A 6,394-nucleotide genomic window follows, 5' to 3' on the forward strand; every position below is an offset into this window, starting at 1 on the left:
TTTTTCCTTCCTGGCTAGAATCCCTGTACTGTTAGAACTTACTCTGGCTGTCTTTCTAGGAGTAAAAGTTTCTATGGGGTGAGCAAACTGCGATGTCAGAGGGAGCTCAGCTAGGGCTCTGCAGCTCCTCCACCGTCTTCCCGGAAGTCTTCGATAATGTGATTCTTGATTTTAGTTCTGTTGATGTGGTGAATTACATTGATTGATTTACGGATGTTGAACCATCCTTGTGTCTGTGGGATGAAGCCTACTTGGTCATGATGTATAATTTTCTTGATCAGTTTCTGGATCCTGTTAGCTAATATTTTATTGAGGAGCTTTGTGTCTGTGTTCATTAGTGATATTGGTCTGTAATTCTCTTTTTTTGTTGGGTCTTTGCCTGGTTTGGGAATGAGTATGATATTAGCTTCATAGAATGAGTTTGGGATTTCTCCCTCTGTTTCTATTTCACGGAAGAGTTTGAGGAGTATTGGTATTAGCTCCTCACTAAAGGTTTTATAGAATTTGTTGGTGAATCCATCTGGGCCTGGGCTTTTCATTGTTGGGAGGCTCTTGATTACCCCCTGTATCTTGCTGTAAGTTATTGGTTTATTTAGTTGATTTATTTCTTCTTGGTTCAGTTTGGGAAGTTTATACTTCTCTAAGAATTGATCCATTTCTGTAAAATTATTGTTTTTTAGTGAGTAGAGGTTCTGGAAATAGTTCCTTATGATTGTTTGAATATTGTGTGTATTTGTTGTAATTTTTCCAGGGAAGTCTCTGATTTTACGGATATGAGTCTCTTTTCTTCTTTTTTGTGTAAGTCTTGTGAGGGGGTCTGTCAATTTTATTTATTTTCTCAAAGAACCCGCTTTAATTTTATTTATTTGTTGAATGGTCTTTCTATTTTCAAACAGATTTAGCTCTTCTTTAATTTTTGATTTCTCTCCTCCTAGTCATTTTAGATTCTATCATTTCTTGTTTCTCCAGTTGTTTTCGTTTCATTGTGAGGTTATTCACTTGCTCTGCTTCCATTCTTTTAATTTGAGTGCTGAGGGCAGTGATCTTGCCCCTCAGTACAGCCTTAGCTGTATCCCATAGGTTTCTTTGTGATGTATTTTCATTGTCATTGTGGCTTATGAATTCGTTAATTTCATCCTTAATTTGGTCTGTGGCCCAAGTGTTAGATAACAGTGAGGGGTTTAGCCTCCAAGAATATGTATAGCCTCTGTGGTATCCTTTGTTATTGAGGGTTACCTTTATTCCACTGTGGTCAGATATAATACATGGGATGACATCAATACTTTTGTATTTCTGAGGTTCTTTGTGTGGGCTATGCCATGGTTTATTTTGGAGTATGATCCATGGGCTGCTGAGAAGAAGGTGTATTGGGTCTCTGTAGGGTGGAAGATTCTGTATAGATCTATCAGATCCATTTGGGATATGGTGTTACTGAGGTCTTCAGCTCCCTTGCTAGTCCTCTGGGTGTTGGATCTGTCTCTAGGAGAGAGTGGGGTATTAAAGTCACCCACTATGATTGTGTTTGGGGTCTATCTTGTTCTGTAGTTCTGTGAGAGTTTTCTTGATATATTTAGGGCCTCTTTTGTTTGGTGATGTCTTGCTTCTGGATTTTTCCTTGTATTAAAATGTAGTGTCCTTCTTTGTCTTTTTGAGTTGATTTTAATGAGAAGTCCAGCTTGTCTGAGATCAGGATGGCTACTCCTGCCGTTTTGGTAGGTGTGTTTGCTTGGAAGATCTTGCTCCATCCTTTCATTTGGAGCCTGTTTTTATCCCTTGTTGTAAGATGGGTCTCTTGAAGACAACAAATGGCAACTTTTTGTTTGCAGATCCACTCTGTCAGTCTGCTCCTCTTTATCGGAGAGTTTATCCCATTCATATTCAAAGAGATCAAGGATAAGAGTGTTTTTTCCCCTTCCATTTTCCTGTTAGGCTGTTTTTCCTCTCCTTTTTTTTTTCTTGTCTTTAACAAGCTGCTCTTTCTGTTGGGCTCTGGCTATTGTAGTTTCTTTCTGTTTCTGTCTGTATATCCTGTACGATTTCTGTTGGGTGGGGTTCCCCTCTTAGAATTTGCTGTAAGGCTGGTTTTTTATTCACATACTCCTTTAGATCCTCTTTGCTATGCAAAGATCTCGTTTTTCCCTCGAATGTGAATTCTAATTTCTCTGGATATCTAATTCTGGGTTGGCAATTGCTGGCCTTTAGGACTTGAATTGTGTTTTTCCACGCTCTTCGTGCGTGGTAGGTTTGTGTGAAGAGGTCTGCTGTGATTCGGATCCTTTTCCCATTGTAATAAATCTCTTTCTTCGTTTTGGCTGCATTCAAAATTTGTTCTTTATTCTTGAGATCTGAAGTCTTGATTATTATGTGCCTGGGCGAGGATTTTCTAGGGTCTGATCTACCAGGCGTCCTATAGGCTTCAGTTACCTGGGTGAGGTCCCTTGTGAGATTGGGGAAGTTTTCTGCAATAACTCTATTGAAAATATATTGAAGTCCTCTGCTCTGGTATTTGGCTCCTTCTTCCTTTCCAATTATGCGCAGATTATATCTCTTGTCTTTGTCCACTAGCTCCTCGATTAGTCTGCCCTGGAGTTTTACCGCTTCTTGGAGTGTGGTAATTTTCTGGTCCTTATCGGCTGCATCATTGTCCAAAAGAGAGATTTGGGATTCAATATGGTCAATTCTTTGTGCTGTGTATTCAAGTGTGGAGTTTATGGATGTCAGGGAGCTTTTTATGGTTGCCAGACCAGCTCTGATTGTGGAAATTTCTTCCTTTAAAAGTTGTATTTTAAATCTATTTTTTCATGCATTTTGCTTCTCAGGATGTTAAGGTCTTCTTTGACGGAGGTTTGCACTGTATCCATTTTTGCTTCCATTTCTCTCTTGACTGCCTGAAGATCCTTCGAGACTTCCACTCTAAACTTCTGGAATTGTTTTCTGAATTTGTTCCTGAGGCTTTCCATCATTTCTGCTATCATAGCCTCAGTTGTTTTTTTTATTCTCCATCTCCTCTTCAGTCGTACTGCTTTTTGGAGCTGGCGAGTTGGTTTGCCCTTTCATGAAATTTGTGATATTTCTTTGTGATTTGCGCATCTGGAGATCTGTAGGTAGTGCCCTTGGCTTGGCTTTGTGCTGGTTCCTGCTGGTCCATCAGTGAGACTTGTTTGTGTCCTGGCTCTGGGTTTGGGTTTGGCTGTTGAACCTTGCTGCCCAATGGGTGAGCATGACCTTCTCGGTTGTTTCCGGGGTGGTCACCCTCACTGCACTTGGGGGTGGGTAGGTTCTGTGTCTTTCTCTGCAGGATAGTGTCCTGCTGCTGTGTTGTGTTGACCCTAGCTTGCCCCTGATGGGGGTTTGCGGGTTGCTGATTCAGTGTGGCGTGGAGACTTTTCTCTTCTTTGATTCTTTTTTCCCACTCGGTACCATGGTCAGAGGAGCTCACCTCTGAGATTGAGAATTGCCGCTGAGAGGCGGCTAGCCCACCTGTGTGGATCGCTCCTGTCGGAGCAGCTGTTGTTGTTGAGGGGCGGCCCACCCACCTGTGTGCCTATCAGAGCTGGCGCTGCCTCTGGGGGGCCCTGCCCACCTGTGCAGTGTGCATCTATCAGAGCGGGAGTTGTAGTTTGTCCACTTGTGTGCTCCTGCAGAGGGTTGGGCAGGAGATCCTCCTGCTGGAGGGCTAGCACGCTGGCCCAAGCTGGCCCTCTGGGGGGGCGTGTGCATGTGCACTCTAATGCTTCCTTTGGGGACGTGCTGCCCTGAGTTGTTGGAGGGTGCTTGTGCCCTGTCGCGAGTTTGCTGTGGGTGGCGATATGCGTGGGCCCCAGGAGGATCAAGTGTCCGGGAGCGGGTTGGTGCCCACAGACTCTGCGCCTCAGCTGTGAGGGGGGGCGTGTGTTCGGGCCCAGGTGTGCCTGCTGGGCTGGTAATGCACACCAGTGAGCCTGTGACTGTTGTTCAAAAAGTCCGCGAGGACCAGGCGCCTCAGGTGGGGCTTCCAATGCCTACCAGCCCCTGGGCCCCTGCTGGGGAGGGGGCGGGGCTGGTGCGGCCAGGTTTGGGCTCCCCAGCTGAGGCTTTGGGGGACACCTGTCTAAGGTGTTTCCCGGTCACCTTGTTGAGCGCTGCTCTGCCTCTGCTAGCTCATGTATCCTCCCAGAGGCTGTAGGGTCCTAGAGCTGCCAGATATGGGGCTACTTTGTTCCCTCGGGATAGGGAGGGGGAGGGATGGAGCTCTAGCTTCTTTGTGGGTTTTGGGTATCTGCTAGAGTTGGTATCCCGTTGTGGGGGAGTAATGGGGGACTTACTGGTCCTGGATTATATGAGTGTCCCGCACTGCTGTGGGCTTTTTGGGGCTGGGGTGCTGGGGTGTGGCAATCGGTCCTTTGGTGGTGGCCGTCCTGGCTTTCCCCGTCCGGCTCTCCCCATCTGCACCGCCCAGGGTTCCCCTGCTGTTGTCTGATCCTGGCTGTTCGGTCCTGCAGCTCCGGTCCCTCACTGCCGCTGTCTGTCTTGGTCAGTATGTGCTCCGTCTGGGGTCCGTAGAGCTCCTGCTATCGGGACTCTGCACTCCTGGCGTGACTTTTCGGCTGTTACTTCTCTGGTCAGTGAAGGTCTGTGGTCCTGTTTGCCAGCGCCGGGTCCCCTTTCCCAGCCTGGCCCTGTTCGGGCCGGGGTCGGCGGGGGAGGGGGGTGGGAGTGGGGGGTGGGCAGGGATCCTTCTGCTTTAGCCACTTTAATGCTGGGATTACACGTATGTACCACTATGCCCGGCCAAGTCAAAAATTTTTCATTACCAAAGGCAAGATTGATCAGTGACTTCAAACAGCGATGCCTCTGTGGGCAAGTGAGCAGGAGAAATCATAAATGAGACCTAAATGATTGCACATTTAAATGGTTTACTTTTTCCTTTCCCAAAGAATTATGCTCTTTCACTATTTGTTTTGAAACTTACATTTGTATTTTGGTAGAAAGCAGGAAATGACATAGAACTATAGTATACACAGTAGAGATGTGCAGAAGTGTGGAGCCAGGTTGATGATATGGTGAAGAGGAACACCTGTCCCATGAACCATATATGGCTGACAAAATCATCTAGTACCTAACAGGATAGACATCTATGCTTCTTGTCATCCCTCAGGCTGCCTGCCTGTGTTGATAATTTTCTTTGGCCTGGGGATGATGTTATTCATATCTAAATGGCCCTTGGCTGGAACATTTGTTCTTTGACCTGAGGTTGATACAAACTTGGGAGATCCTGTTGACTTGCATAAATTTACAAAACCATCTGAGAGTGAAAACACATTGCTCTCTATACCTGAGGTAGGGCTTATGCAAGAGAGGACCTAGGGTGTAAGGTTTATAATCTTTATAGAAAATCCACCTGTGGGCTAATCAAGAGCCAAAAGGTGACATGATGGCATTTTAACATGTGCCACTGTATATCTTTGAATGGTATTATCCGGAGGTGCTGGGACCTTCAGGAGGCTGTGCCTGGTAGGAGGAAATTAAGTTATTGGTGGGAGGGGAGGGTGATTTGAGAGGATAGGTGGACTTTGACCCCTCTTTTCCTCATTCTTTGCTTCCTGACCACCATAAGGTGAACAGCCTCCTCTGCCTTGCTTCCTGCCATGAAGTTTTGCATTCTCATGTGCTCGTAAACAATGGGACAGCAACCATGGACTGAAACCTCTGAAACCAGAAGTCCGAATAAATCTTCTTTACTTCTAAATTTATTATCTCAGTCATTTTGTCAAAGTAATGAAAAGCTGACTAACAGACAAGTATTACTAAAGAAAGCTTCCCTTTGCCCCTGTGTGACCCAAACAGCTTATTTTTCTGTTTTAGAGGGAGGTGGGACAGAAGATAGGTTGGATGAATGTCTGTTTTTGTGTGTGTTCATTTCCCTTAGGCATGGGGCCCCCAACTCCTCTGCTGTGACATTTAGAGAGATAACATTGTGCGTTCTACTGTACTTATCAAGTACCTGCATCATGCAAAGACAGGGCCCCAGAAAAATGGCCCTACAGTTCTGAGACTATGTGAAAGACACTCACACATGCCAGAATAGGACTTACAAGGACAGTGAAATCACAGCTGCCACACTATGGTTTCTTTTTCTGTCAACCCGTTCGAGTATAATTTGTGCAACGGAGGCTGTTTCCCCTAGTTTTGTGGGGCCAGGTCATACAATGTCAGTGTCTAGAGAGGAGTATGATGAAAGCACACATGCTATGCATGGGTTCAGTTAGCTGTAGAATTTTCTGAGACTGACCATGTCCCAGGCATCATTACAGATATTTTCTACAGCAAGACTCCTTTAACCTGAGCTGTGCACTCTGCCCCATAGTAGTTTGTGATCCTGTGATCTTTGTACCTCAGTTCCGTCTTTGTAAAA

Source organism: Perognathus longimembris, chromosome 28 (assembly GCF_023159225.1).
Source record: "Perognathus longimembris pacificus isolate PPM17 chromosome 28, ASM2315922v1, whole genome shotgun sequence".
Lineage (NCBI taxonomy): Eukaryota > Metazoa > Chordata > Mammalia > Rodentia > Heteromyidae > Perognathus > Perognathus longimembris.